This window comes from Stenella coeruleoalba (assembly GCF_951394435.1).
Source record: "Stenella coeruleoalba genome assembly, chromosome: 17".
In the NCBI taxonomy this organism is placed as follows: Eukaryota; Metazoa; Chordata; class Mammalia; order Artiodactyla; family Delphinidae; genus Stenella; species Stenella coeruleoalba.
The window spans coordinates 32,623,049-32,635,764 of record NC_137163.1 but is presented as its reverse complement, the minus strand read 5'-3'; the positions used below and the strand labels follow the sequence as shown (position 1 = coordinate 32,635,764).

At 43.8% G+C, this 12,716-nt stretch overlaps 1 protein-coding gene across 15 annotated transcripts in view; it reads left to right on the top strand.

The window, feature by feature from the left end:
• Nucleotides 1–549: 549 nt before the first annotated feature.
• The window catches only part of RIMS2 (regulating synaptic membrane exocytosis 2), a gene marked incomplete at its 5' end in the record, with an annotated part of 603,587 nt that continues 591,420 nt past the window's right edge, over nucleotides 550–12,716 (top strand). For 14 of the 15 annotated variants that reach the window (XM_079901311.1, XM_079901281.1, XM_079901291.1 and 11 more), the window contains 3 exons: nucleotides 550–737; nucleotides 2,275–2,353; nucleotides 4,016–4,130. The remainder of the gene's footprint in view (nucleotides 738–2,274; nucleotides 2,354–4,015; nucleotides 4,131–12,716) is intronic. The other variant, XM_079901300.1, reaches the window with a different exon arrangement.

Sequence of the window (12,716 nt, the reverse complement as noted above, 5' to 3'; positions counted from 1 at the left end):
CCGAGAGATTTGATGCATATACTGCATCCTGAAGCGTGGTACCCCATCCTTTCAGCATGTTGCCTCTGAGCTGGTGCTTACGTTGTGTCTTCAGTAGGCCACTCCAGTGATCTGTGAGACTGCAGATTGTGTTTATGTGATATGATCAGTGGGTTCTGTGGTTGGGCCCACTCTCACTCCTTTGCTGAAATAGATCCCCTGGATAAAAACTGTTTTGGGGTGGGATTCATGCCTGTGAATTAGGCATTCTATTAGCACCCAAATAGTGGTGCTGGCTGAGACTTTGTAACTCTGGTATCTGGCGATATCAGAATAGGTATCCCTGTGAAGTTGAATTGCTGGCCTTTCTAGAATCAAAAGGATCCAGTGTAGTCTAGATGACACTAAGTGGTCTGTTGTTCTCCTAAAGATGAAGCACCATATCGGCATAGCATTAGTCTCTGTTGCCGACAGATCGGACAGTCAGAAACACAATAGCTAGATCGGCTTTGGTAAGTGGGAGTTCATCTGTTGGGCTCAATCATAGCCTCTCTCTTTGCCTCAAGCAATTCTATCCATGTGCCCATTTTGCCTCTTCTAGGGTGGCCAGTGTCAAATGATGGGATCATTTTATCTACTTGGTTGTTGATGAAAGTGCCTCTTCTATGGTGGATGCCCATACCCTCCCCAGAGGGCCAGCCATTGACCACTGCCCAGGAATCTCACCTAAGGCCACTTCTACATAAAACTATGAGCAGGTACCTTGCTCCCAGATTTTCTTTCACTACTGTCTTTCAAGGCCCACCCCTTTATATGTCTCTAATGCAGCCATGGTCCGTTTGTGTCTCATACCCACAGCTTGAGCCAAGCCAACCCACTGGTATTGGGCATCATCCTCCTTCAGCTGGTTGTACCCCACCTCCCCATATGGCCATAGGTACAAATGGGGAAAACAGCATTAATGCAGCTGTGATTGACATGTAGGTCTGAGCTACCTGCTCATTCGTCTTACTTGTACCCTCTGGTCTTGCTTGGGCTCAATCACATACGTACCACTTTTGTCTTCTGAGGGGCTGCTGCTGAGTTCATATAACTTTATATATCTTGGTGGGTCTGACTAAACTCATAACAGGCAGTTCTGGACACACGGTTACTTGGTGTTCATGGTCAAGCATGCTGTGTCTACCAGAGCTCAGCAATATTTTAGGAGCTATTTCTCAAATGGCTTAATTCGCTGCAGATGACACGGCTTTGCTCTGGAATCCTAGAGTCTTGTGTTGTGATTCTGCTGCTGGGGCTTGTCATAAACTCCACACTGCATCTCTCCCACCAGTGATGCTTCCTATACCGGAAGGTCTGCTGGATCTTATGGCCCAAGTTTCAGGGTTGCTTGCACCACAGCCTCCTGCAGCACTGTTTCCTGCCCTGGGCCCCATGCAAAGCTGGTAGGCTTCCATGTTACCCAACATATGAGCCAGAGCATAAATACTCCTAGATGTGGAGTATGTTACCTGCACAACTCAAAGGGGCCTGCCAGGCACAGTGCTTCCTTCCAATGCAATATTTTGGAAGCGATACCATGGCATGCCCCTGACCGCTAGACCTCTAAAAAGTCACTGAAGTGGCAGATCGCTGAACTTGCATAGGATTAATTTTTCACCCTCTTGACTGCATATGTCTTACCGAGGCTTCAAGGGTACTAGTCACTTCTGGCTTGTCCTGTCCAATCAGCAGAATGTCATCAATGTAATGGATACATGTAATGTTCTGTGGGATGTCCAGTCAGTCCAGATCTCTCTGGACTATGAGAGAGTGCAGGAGAGTTAACAGCCCAAGGGCAGAATTAAATGAATAGTATTCATTCCATGTGAATGTGAACTGTTGCTGGTCCTCTTTTTAAACTGAAATAGAAAATGCATTTGCCAGATCAATAACCGCATACCATGTACCTGAGGCCTAGCAACACGTTTGCTCTAGCAACGGTACTATGTCCATCACAGCAGTTGTGAGTGGGCCTGCTTGCATTGACATTACAGTCATTCTCCAGAATCCACCTGATTTGTGCAGGGGTCAGACTGACAAATTAAACAGAGATATGAAAGAAACCACACCTGCTCCTCTTCCTGCCCCCCCGCCCCCATATTTTAAGTCCTTAATGATGGCACTAATCTTCCCTATCCTCCCCACCCCCAGTGCAGTATTGTTTTTTATTTGCTAGATTTACCTTGGTTGGGAGGATGGGGTGAAATTTAAGAAGTTTTTTTACTTGTTTTTCCTTACCCTCTTACCTTACAGGGCAAGGATTCAATGTGGTGTTTACTCCAACTACATCATTCCCATTTATGCATTTGGGAACTGAGGAAACGACAACTGGGTGAGTCCTTGGACTTATAACTTACCCAGTCTATAAGTTAGACTTTAGATAGATCTTCATTTATTAAATGGCCCTCATGAGCTTCCATTCTAACAGGATCATGATGACTCTTTAGGTCTTTGGGAATCAAACTCTGGGTCCAAAAGTCCTTGCAATATCTAGCTATTCCCCCTTTCTCACAGTTCCCTGAGTAAACGGTCATAGGTCCTTTTGAGAAACCACTGTTGCGCATACTTGCTGTGGTTTTGCAAGGTCCTTCCTCCTAGGGACCCAGCCACCTCTCTAGTCAGTGGTTCCAGATATGAAAGCCGGCTCAGGTCTGGTAACTGAGCAAGAGCTTGTGCTTGTTACTGTGACTACACTTGGCCCCCCTACTCCTACAGTCTTGCCTTTTTCTGGTTGTAGGCATCAAGGAGTACCCTCATTGGATGCCCATCTGTTTTGCCTAAAGGACACCATGCTTTGTTTTCACAGTTCCCTGCAGATTAAGACTATTTGGCTGTCCCTCAGCCTTGCTGATCATTACAGCTTCCTGGCTTCTAATGGTGAAGCACCACCCCCTGACCTCTATTACTGGTACATATTTGGGGGCAAAGGTATGGTCACCGTAGATTTTAATGAGCCCAGCTCTGGCCTGCAGAGGAGAGCCAGCAACGAACATTTTGGTGATGCTGGTGCTCCTCTCACCAGCACATTCCTGTTGACCTTGGTGAATGTTGTGTCTTCTAGGCTTTCCCATGGAACATAATCGGTTTTAGCCTAACATAATAATATATGCATCCAGCATGCCAACTTCCTTCAGCTCTTCATTTCTTTGTTTATAGGCTACCAAAGCAACACAGGTGTTTCCACTTTGCTCAACATTGGCTATCACTTTCTCTAGGCTTCTAAGAGCCACACTTGTTTGCCCCGTCTCCTGAGTCCTTGCCAGGGTGGTAAATCCCATGAATTAAGAAAGTGCCCCCAGTTCAATGCATTCTTCCTTTTTCAGTGTTATGTTCCTGCCCCCTTGATCAAGCCCCCTTAGAATCCAATCCCAGCAGCACTCCCCTGGCTCCTGCCAGTGTACACATGGCTCCTTTGATGTGTAAACTCTTTCCTCTCTTGTCAAGGCCAACATATCCCCAGACAAGAAATGCTGGAATTTAACTTTAGTTATTGGGCTGGCAGCATGCAGTGTAGATGGGGAGAGCTCCATACCTGCTGCGTTGCAAGGGAGAAGCCTCTGCAGTATCTTCCCATATGGGGAAGTGCTAGCCCTTGGGTGGACCACCTCTCCAAGTTCTAGGGATTCAGGGAGGTTTGCAGTGCCCCAATCCTTGGGACATCCTTAGAGATCTCCCACCCCATATTTCAAATTCCTGTTTTCTCTACCAGAGCCCTGTCCTCAGCATAACAGACCTACACTGGCTGAGCATTTAAATGTCTCAGGAGCTCTACAACTCTCATTAGCAAATCCTTTGTCTGCTTCTCAGCTTTGTCTGCACTCTTACTGCAGCAGCTGAGGGCCTCTTTGGAAGCTAGCAAAGCCTCTAGTCTCTGGCTCTCACACTTACATTTAATTGTTAATGGCCCTCTTTGTTGCTCTGCAGGGCACCAATGCAATTTAATTACCAGTGACTCTGCAATCCTTACAGGCTTTTTGCCCCTCCTATCTTTCAGATGCTTGAATCATCACACCTGCAATGGTAGTTTCCTTCATCAGGATATTTTTCTAGGTCATCACCACTGAAATCTTCAGCAATTGGGCCAGAGGATAGTTCTTATCAGCCAGGCAGTGAGTGAGCCTATTTCCAAACTCCATCTTACTGTCTATGTGTTTTCTTTAATCACTCTCCGTATCACCTGGGTCTGTTCAGGTTGTCTGAGAAACAGACACCAATCAGGGTTAGACAAGCAGGAGATTTATCGGAGGGAACTGTGTGTGAAGGATAAAGGGGAGGGAACAGGAGTAGGCGGCAAGAGCCTTCCACCTGTGTTGAAGGCTTGACACCTGTGACAGGAGGTGGAAAGAAGGTCTGAGTAGGAAGCGCCTCAGACTGCAATGCAGCTCTAGGAGGCCTTTAGCCAAGCCAGTGGGGAGTCCTTGAGACAGAGTTGCCTGTCAGAGAAGCCCTGAGCCCCTTGATGACAGGCCAGCACTAAGACCCCTGCTGTGCTAAGTCACTGGCTGGGAACAGCCCAGGAAAGTGTAGCTCCACAGGAGCCTGGTGGTGGATCCAGAGGCTTTGCAGCTGGGGTTCTTAGGAAACGACGCTCCCCACTGCCAGTTCTCTTGAAGGAGATCTGAGTGGCACATTTCCTGTGGCTGCTACAGCCACCCACTTTCATTCCCATTGTCATTATGATTTCATACCGATTCGTATTTCTGTATAGGAGATCTCAGGTCACTGTTTAGTGCACAGTAATTTTTTTACTTATCCTGAAATTAATGTAAGTGAAAGTGCAGTTCATTTGTAAGGTGCTATTTAAATATTTGTCTTAAGTGATATTCACTTAAGTGATATTAATTTAATATTGGTTTTAAGTGAAAGTAACTGTTACATGATTGGGAGTGACCATGGGAGAGAAAGCAGCCAAGCTCAACACTTAGCACTTGGCATATAGTGGGTGCTCAGTAAGTGTTTGTTGACATAAAATAAAACCCAGACTTGGGTCCCTGGCAGAATATTTGCTTATGATTTTAGTTATGTATTTTCATGACTTAGCTCTTTTTCCTTAATGCCTTTGTCCTCCATAAGCCAAGGAATGCAGAATGTCCCTATGTAAGGAGAATGCTGCCTTAAAATATATTTTGTCCTGAAATAGTAAAAAAAAAAAAAATTGTCCACATGCATGAATAAAAAAATGTGGCTCAATTTTTTGATGGTTCTAATAATAAAAATTAGATTTGATACAACAAAAAGTTGATTAAATTAATTGAACTATGCATTATAGCTGGTTACATTCTTTTTTTTAATCAATGTAAGTTGTGTTTTAACATTTTATTTATTTCTTTATTTTATTTTTTGGCTACACCGTGTGTTAGTTGCGGCACGCAGGATCTTTCGTTGGGGTACGTGGGCTTCTCTCTAGCGTGGCGCACAAGCTCAGTAGTTGTGGTGCGCGGGCTTAGTTGCCACGTGGCATGTGGGATCTTAGTTCCCCGACCAGGGATCGAACCCGTGTCCCCTGCATTGGAAGGTGGATTCTTTACCACTGGACCACCAGGGAAGTCCCTGGTTAAACTCATTTTGATGAAAATATTCAAGGTATTTTTTGTCACCCATACCACACCTCAATTTGAATAAATTAATTGAAATAATTGATTAAAATTATTGAAAATATATCCATATACCAAAATTCAATCACATATTTAAAGTTAGGCCAAATAGATGTTTACAGGATACCTTTCTGATGTTATTGTTCTGTTGAAGAGTAATCACAGTAACTGAAGCAGGACCCAGCCGTTACTCTTAAGGGACAGGGGATGAGAGTGCATATATCCGGTCATGTAGTTAAAAAACAAAGCCCCAGTTTTCCCTTTTGCTTGATTTCTTTTTAACTGTGCTATATTTTTTCTTAAATTTTACAAAACATAAAGGAGGACCACAGATTTTTTTGCTTATTGAAGGTGATGGGCAAGGGTATTCAGTGATGGAAACCCTAGTACTAGTACAGTGTTCTGGCCTATCCACAAGCCATTTGATCACTTTTGAAAATTTCCATGTTTGCCATCTTTCTTTCTCATGTTTACTTGAGGGCAGTGTAGAGGGAAATGATGGAGGGTGAATGGTCACAGAGCTTACTCTCAAGTATGATGATGGAGTTCTCAACTTGAAGTCAAAGAGAGAGGTCGATAAAATGAATGGACAGAAGCATTTTCTAAAAAACAGTATAAAGTAATTATATATAGTATATATATATTATACTTGGCACATATATTGCAAATGTCTAGGGAGGGGGAAAACTTTACTCCTTTATTCCTCTGGCACTGAAGCTTAAAGTTCAATTTAAAAAACTTTTTTCCTCAAAAATGTTAAAGAAGAGTCTGGATTCACAGCTCCCAGACACCTGGGAGCAAGGCGTTTTACCTTTGGACCTGTGGTTCTCAACTGGGGGCAGTTGTGTTGCCCTGGGGACATCTGACAATGTCTAGAGACATTTTTTGTTGTTACAACCAACTGGGTAGGGGTAGAAGTTTGTTGTAATAGGGGCGGGGCAGGTGCCACCGATAGCGGTCCTGCTCAGCCATTGGTTGGCACCGCGTTGGGCCTCTCCCCCTCCCCTTCCTCTGTATAAAAGGAGCCCGAATTCGGACTGAGGCAAGACGGTGTTTTGAAGTCTGCCATTTTCTCCGTCTGCTGGCTTTCCGATTCAAGGCGTTATTCCTTGCCCCCAACAACTCGTCTCCCGATTTATTGGCCTGTAATGTGGTGAGCAGAGCGAGCTTGGGCTGGGTAATACTGTCACTGGCATCTGGTAAGTAGAAGCCAGAGATGGATGCTGCTAACATCCTGCAAGGCACAAGACAGAACCCTCACAAGGAAGAATTATCTGGTCCAAAATGTCAATAGTGCCATCGTCAAGAGAGCCTGTTAGCCAAGCTGCTACCAAAATGCCACCAGGGATCCTTCTTTTTTAAATTAAAATGCAAAACTGCAAATTTTTAACAGTTTATATTTCATTAAGAAAAAAAAAAAAGATTCCAGGCAACAAAGCTGATGATCATCGAGCAATATCTTATCCTTGCAGGTCATAAGAATGAGCCTAACAGGAAAGCGCATCCTTCCCTTACAGCTTCCCCTGAGTAATCAGTTTCAGTCACTGAGGCCAACCTTCAAGTGACTGACAAAGCTGAGTAGAATGGAAGTTTACTCTTTTTTTTCTCTGTCTCTTTCACCACTTGACTCTGATCTTTCTCTCTTGCTGTTTTTCCTGCTGGTGTTTTGGCTCATCTAAAATTTGGTTACACCTGAGCCCAGTGAAGGTCAGTGTGTATACCACCTAAAAAATGCAACACCCACAGTGTGCTGTTTGCTTGGCATCTTGTCGGGGCACTGGCTACTATTGACTTGAAGGGAAGTACCACCTGCTGAGTCACTGGATTGACCTCCTGCTACCACCTGTGGTTTCCATAGTGACCGTCTCAGTGAATTGCTCTCAACGGAACCTGACTGGTTAAAGACGAGCAATTTCCTGTAATTTGAGCCTTTTACTAATCTTGAAATGGAAACATGCTTTCACCATTCTGAAGAGTAGATTTTCCAGTCAAAATCTTTTGGAATAAAATGCACAGAGATGTTTGAAGAAGTGAGGTTATTAGGGTAGAACGCTGAGGGAGAAAATAAGAACGGTGGTGATATGAAAGTGTTGCTTAAGGAGATAGAGAAATGTTAGTAAATACAAAGGGTTTCCAGTAGCTCCTCAGGAAAGAAAAGTTGCCCCAAATACCTTGTTATTAAGTCTTGCCACTTAGTCACTGCCAGAACACTTACCTGATAGAACCAGAGGAAGCAGATTGTTATTCAACCTATTTTTTAAAATAATCTCCACTCCTCTTATTTTCAGAAAAAAGAAAGGGAAAAGAACAATCGATTCCCCTCACCTGCCACCCACTTGGCGATGTGAACATAGAACAGTCTTTTTGTCTTTTTCTTCTTTCCTTCCTTCTTCCTCCGTTCTCTTTTCCACCTCCTCCCCTTCCTCCTCCTCGTTCTTCATTTGCTTCTATGTTTTACATTTACAGAGCAGATTAGGGAGAATTTTTCATTCTCCCTGGTATGTAGATGGTGTGACATCTACATCCCAGGGAGACTTAAGGACTAGTTATAGGTAAGGAGGGATAATGAAGAAATCAGGCATCTTAAGTCCTTAGAGAACATTCGTGGTCAGTTTGGATGTTTGAACAATGAATCCAAAATTGGTTGCTGCCCAGTGAACATTGATTATTTATACAGGGCCTTAAAGCCCCATATTAGAAGGTACTAAATAAATATTTGATTATTTGGTGAAAGAAATTTTAAAACATATAATCAGTGTTCTTCAGTTTTTTGGTATTATAACGTTCATAATAGTGCTAATGGTATATACAATTTAAAATAAGCATTACGTTTACTTTGATCCTGTTCCTTAAAGCTGTTGAACAGCTAGGGTTAAATCAGGGCCAAGAACTCGTTTATTGAACGAATGAATGAATGAGCATTCTCTCATTTAGTCAACATTTATTGAGTCCCGACAATGGGAGTGTGTGTTTTTAAGTTAGCCTCATGCTTGGGTCTCTTCATAAGCATTGAAGCTAATGTCCCCAAATGAACTCATTATTTTGCTCCAACTCCCAAGTTTTATCTCCTTTTTAGTTCCCTATTTCTTAATGGCACATCACCCACAGGGATACCCAGACAGAAAGCTAGGTGGAAGAAAGCAGATTTTATTAATAATAATCGTAATAGTAACAATAGCTGCTAATGTTTATGGAATTCTCACAACACTGCAAATGCTTTGCATGTACTTAATTTAAATTCATTTACTTTCGATTCTCCTAAGAACCCCCAAAAGAAGGCCCTTTGTAATCCATATTTAGTCTCTGTACTCTGTGCTCAATGTATGAAAGATTCTGAAAGGAGCACCATCTTTTTTTTTGGCTGCGTTGGGTCTTCGTTGCTGCACGTGGGCTTTCTCTAGTTGTGGCGAGCGAGGGCTACTCTTCAGTTGCGGTGTGTGGGCTTCTCGTTGCAGGGGCTTCTCTTGTTGTGGGAGCATGGGCTCTAGGCGCGGGCTTCAGTAGTTGTGGTGTGTGGGCTCAGTAGTTATGGCTCGTGGGCTCTAGAGCACAGGCTCAGTAGTTGTGGCGCATGGGCTTAGTTGCTCCGCGGCATGTGGGATCTTCCCGGACCAGGGATCGAACCCATGTCCTGCACTGGCAGGCGGATTCTTATCCACTGTGCCACCAGGAAAGCCCAGAAGCACAGTCTTAAAGGAGATGGACTTGTGAAAACAAGACATTGCAGTACATTTTGATGCCTTAGAGGATACTACAGCTTCTCCCAAGAGAAAGGGGCTAGCTTCCTGCTGGGGAGGAAAAGAAGCCTCCAGAGGTGAATGATGACCACCCGAAGCCGCTGGTTCTGGCATGTTGCCTGGGTGAGTAGAAACACAGCAGGACTGTTTTCAAAATAAATCTGTGATCCCTCATTCAGATGTGTCACTATGAATGACAGAAATTGTTACAGCAATGCTTATCAGAAACCTATTACCTAGATCAAATAATATATAAGGTTTAGGCTAATATTCTCTAGGGAGATAAGAGAGTTGAGGATAGGCATTTCACTAGGCACTAAAGATTAAGGGATCAGAAAGCACAAAAATTATATCGAGGGATCTTAGGGCAAGTGGTAGGTAAATATAAAGGTGGGTGTGAGCAGCAGAGGCGCCGAGCCAGAGTAGGGTGCGCTGCAGGTCCCGGTGGGTGACCCATGGCAAGCTCAGCCACCAGCCGGTGCACACACACGTGCCCATGTGTGCGAAGGAGCAGGGAGAAGGCTGGCCGCAGTGAAAAGGGAAGACGTTTTCCGATCTTTATGCCCATAACTCATCCAAACAAAGGAGGGAGGCAGGTTAACTTTTAGGGCCAGCTTCAAAAATAGGCCTGAATGATTTTGTGGTTCCCTCTGTCCTGCTCCCACTAAATAAACCATCTCGTTATTGCAACTAAACACAAAGATTGAAAATACAGGGATTGGTTAATACATTGATCTTTTTTTGTTCTGTTGTGTATAGATTGAGGGTCATTTTGTTACAAGGAACAGTATTTTCCCCAAGGCAATTCAAGAAATTTGTGGGGAGGAATCTCACAGAAACCCAAGGACAGGACCCCCAGTACAGCTGAGCCAGATGGCCAGGACTCTGGAGCTGGGTGTTGGAGAGCCACAAGGAAACGAGACTCCTGCATCTGCTCTGCCTGTTCTCTACCAACTGGCGGCTTCTCCTTGCTTGTAATTGCTGCTTTTTTTGTAACTTCAACTCTTCAAGTCCACAGACGGCTGCCCCAGCCTGATTCAGCATGGCTTTCTTGACCCATCAATTGGCTCCTTACCTCTATGTCTTTCAACTTCAATTCCTGAGAGAGGGAAATCCCTTAGTTGGGAATCACTTACTCGGGGGCAGAGTCCTTTGTGGCAGAGTCACGTCAGAGGCCCTGGCCAGCAGATCTGCCCTTGACCACTCGCATAGCATGAGCTAGAGGTGGGACGTCTTCAGAATGAGCTCTGGGGATGCAAGTCCCCCAAATGCTTAGTACGGTTCATTTAACCATCAAAACAAATAGCACTCAGTATTTTGCAATCATATCAGCAATCATATCAAAATAAACCCCATCAGTATTTCGATATGGGCAAGGAGGTGAAGAAAGTAGGAAGGACTTGGGAGTCCACAGTATGGGACAGGTCACTCCTGAGTTGACAGAAGGGCACAGAGAGAGGAGATTGATGTCAACCTTAGCTCACTTTGACTGCCTCTGCTTTCCTAGCTCCTCTACTCCAGGTCTCCTGATGCTCACCCAAAACATATCCCAGTCCTGCCTCTGCTGTATCTAAGTGAGGTAGGAAGTACAAGGGAGGCTTGGAATTCAGTTAGACTCCCTAGACCCTCAATGTCTCCCTGCGTCTGGTTGTAGATCCCAATCCTCCTTTCTCTCTCTGGTCACCCTGAGCCCTGGTGGTGAGTAATGGCACGGAACTCTAACTACTTCCTACTAAATTGGCCTCCCACGTGGCTGGATCCTGCTGGCCAGGCCCTACTTTCCGGTGTAATGGATGCTTTGGTATGTGTCTTGTCTGGTTCCTACACTGAACCACCACTCAGAAACCCTCCCTCCATGCTCTGACCAACCACTAATAAGCCCCTGAATGCTGCTCGAGCTTGCTAAACCACAGCACCTCTGAGAGCACTGGAGAATTACCAGCATCCACAGCCCCTGTGTTGCCAGGCCAGACCTTATTGTTGCTGCTGAGGTCCCAGCATGCCTTGCACCTGAGAACAAACTTTGCAGACTTCATAATTACCTCAAAGGGAATTTTATCTTCACCTTAGCAGGAATAAAATAGAAACTCTGTACAGAGGTGGTGTTGTCCTGCTAACACGTTCAGGAAGCCTTGCTTTGCATGATTTATGAAGCTTTTTGTTGGCTTTAACACCTTGAACTTCCTCATGAAGAAACGTTTCCCCAAGGATTCCTTAATCAAAACTTTACAATGTTAGACTTGTGAAAAAGTTCCCTTCAACAATTAGAATTTGTAGGGAATTTAAGCCCAAATATTGAGTTTGGCATGATGGTAGTACACATTCCTCAAAGCTATTGTTCTCAATATCCATAATTTTAATTTAAAAATTCATTTGAACTTACTTGTGTTATCACTGTGCTGTACATAGAATCCCAAATATAAAAGTTTCAAACTCAAACACAACAACTAACTAGAACAAATATATTTGAGTCTAGTTTCAATTCTTTAAGGAAATAGGTCAGAAATGAATTTATAAAAAGCAGTCTTGTTAATTAGATTCTTGCCAGGTGAAATGCAAAGCTTTGAATAGCATTATCTATTCTGATTTATAATTAATGGACTCAATTTCTATTGTAACGAAGAAATTTCCTATTCATCCATCAGGGACTTTCAAATCACTATCATTCATTTTATGAAGAAAAAATGTGAAATAATCCTAGAGGAAATATATATTTTAAAAATAATTTTACAGGGGCTTCCCTGGTGGCGCAGTGGTTAAGAATCCGCCTGCCAATGCAGGGGCCGTAGGTTCGAGCCCTGGTGCGGGAAGATCCCACATGCTGTGGAGCAACTAAGCCCGTGCACCACAACTACTGAAGCCCGCGCGCTTAGAGCCTGTGCTCCGCAACAAGAGAAGCCACCGCAGTGAGAAGCCCGCGCACCACAACGAAGAGTAACCCCCGCTTGCTGCAACTAGAGAAAGCCCGCGTGCAGCAACGAAGACCCAACGCAGCCAAAAATAAATAAATTAATTAATAAAAATAATTAAAAAAAATAATTTTACTAGTCATGTTTTACTTAAATTGGAGTAAATAAGGTAGAAGAAATTAATTACTCCAAATCTGTTTATAATAACCATAATAACCAGTTAGGCCTATAGTACATGATTATAGGCAAAACACTATCCTCTCTGAGACTCAGTCATGTCATATGTAAAATGGGTATATAAAATGGATATACCTACACCTTCAGAGAGCTGAGGGTTTCTAATGAGACAGTGCCACAAGTAGACAAATGGCAGTCTTGACAAAGATGTGTGCTTCAAGATCTAAGAATCAAAGTCAAATGTAGACCTGGGTGGTGCTTATTATTTGAGTCAGCCA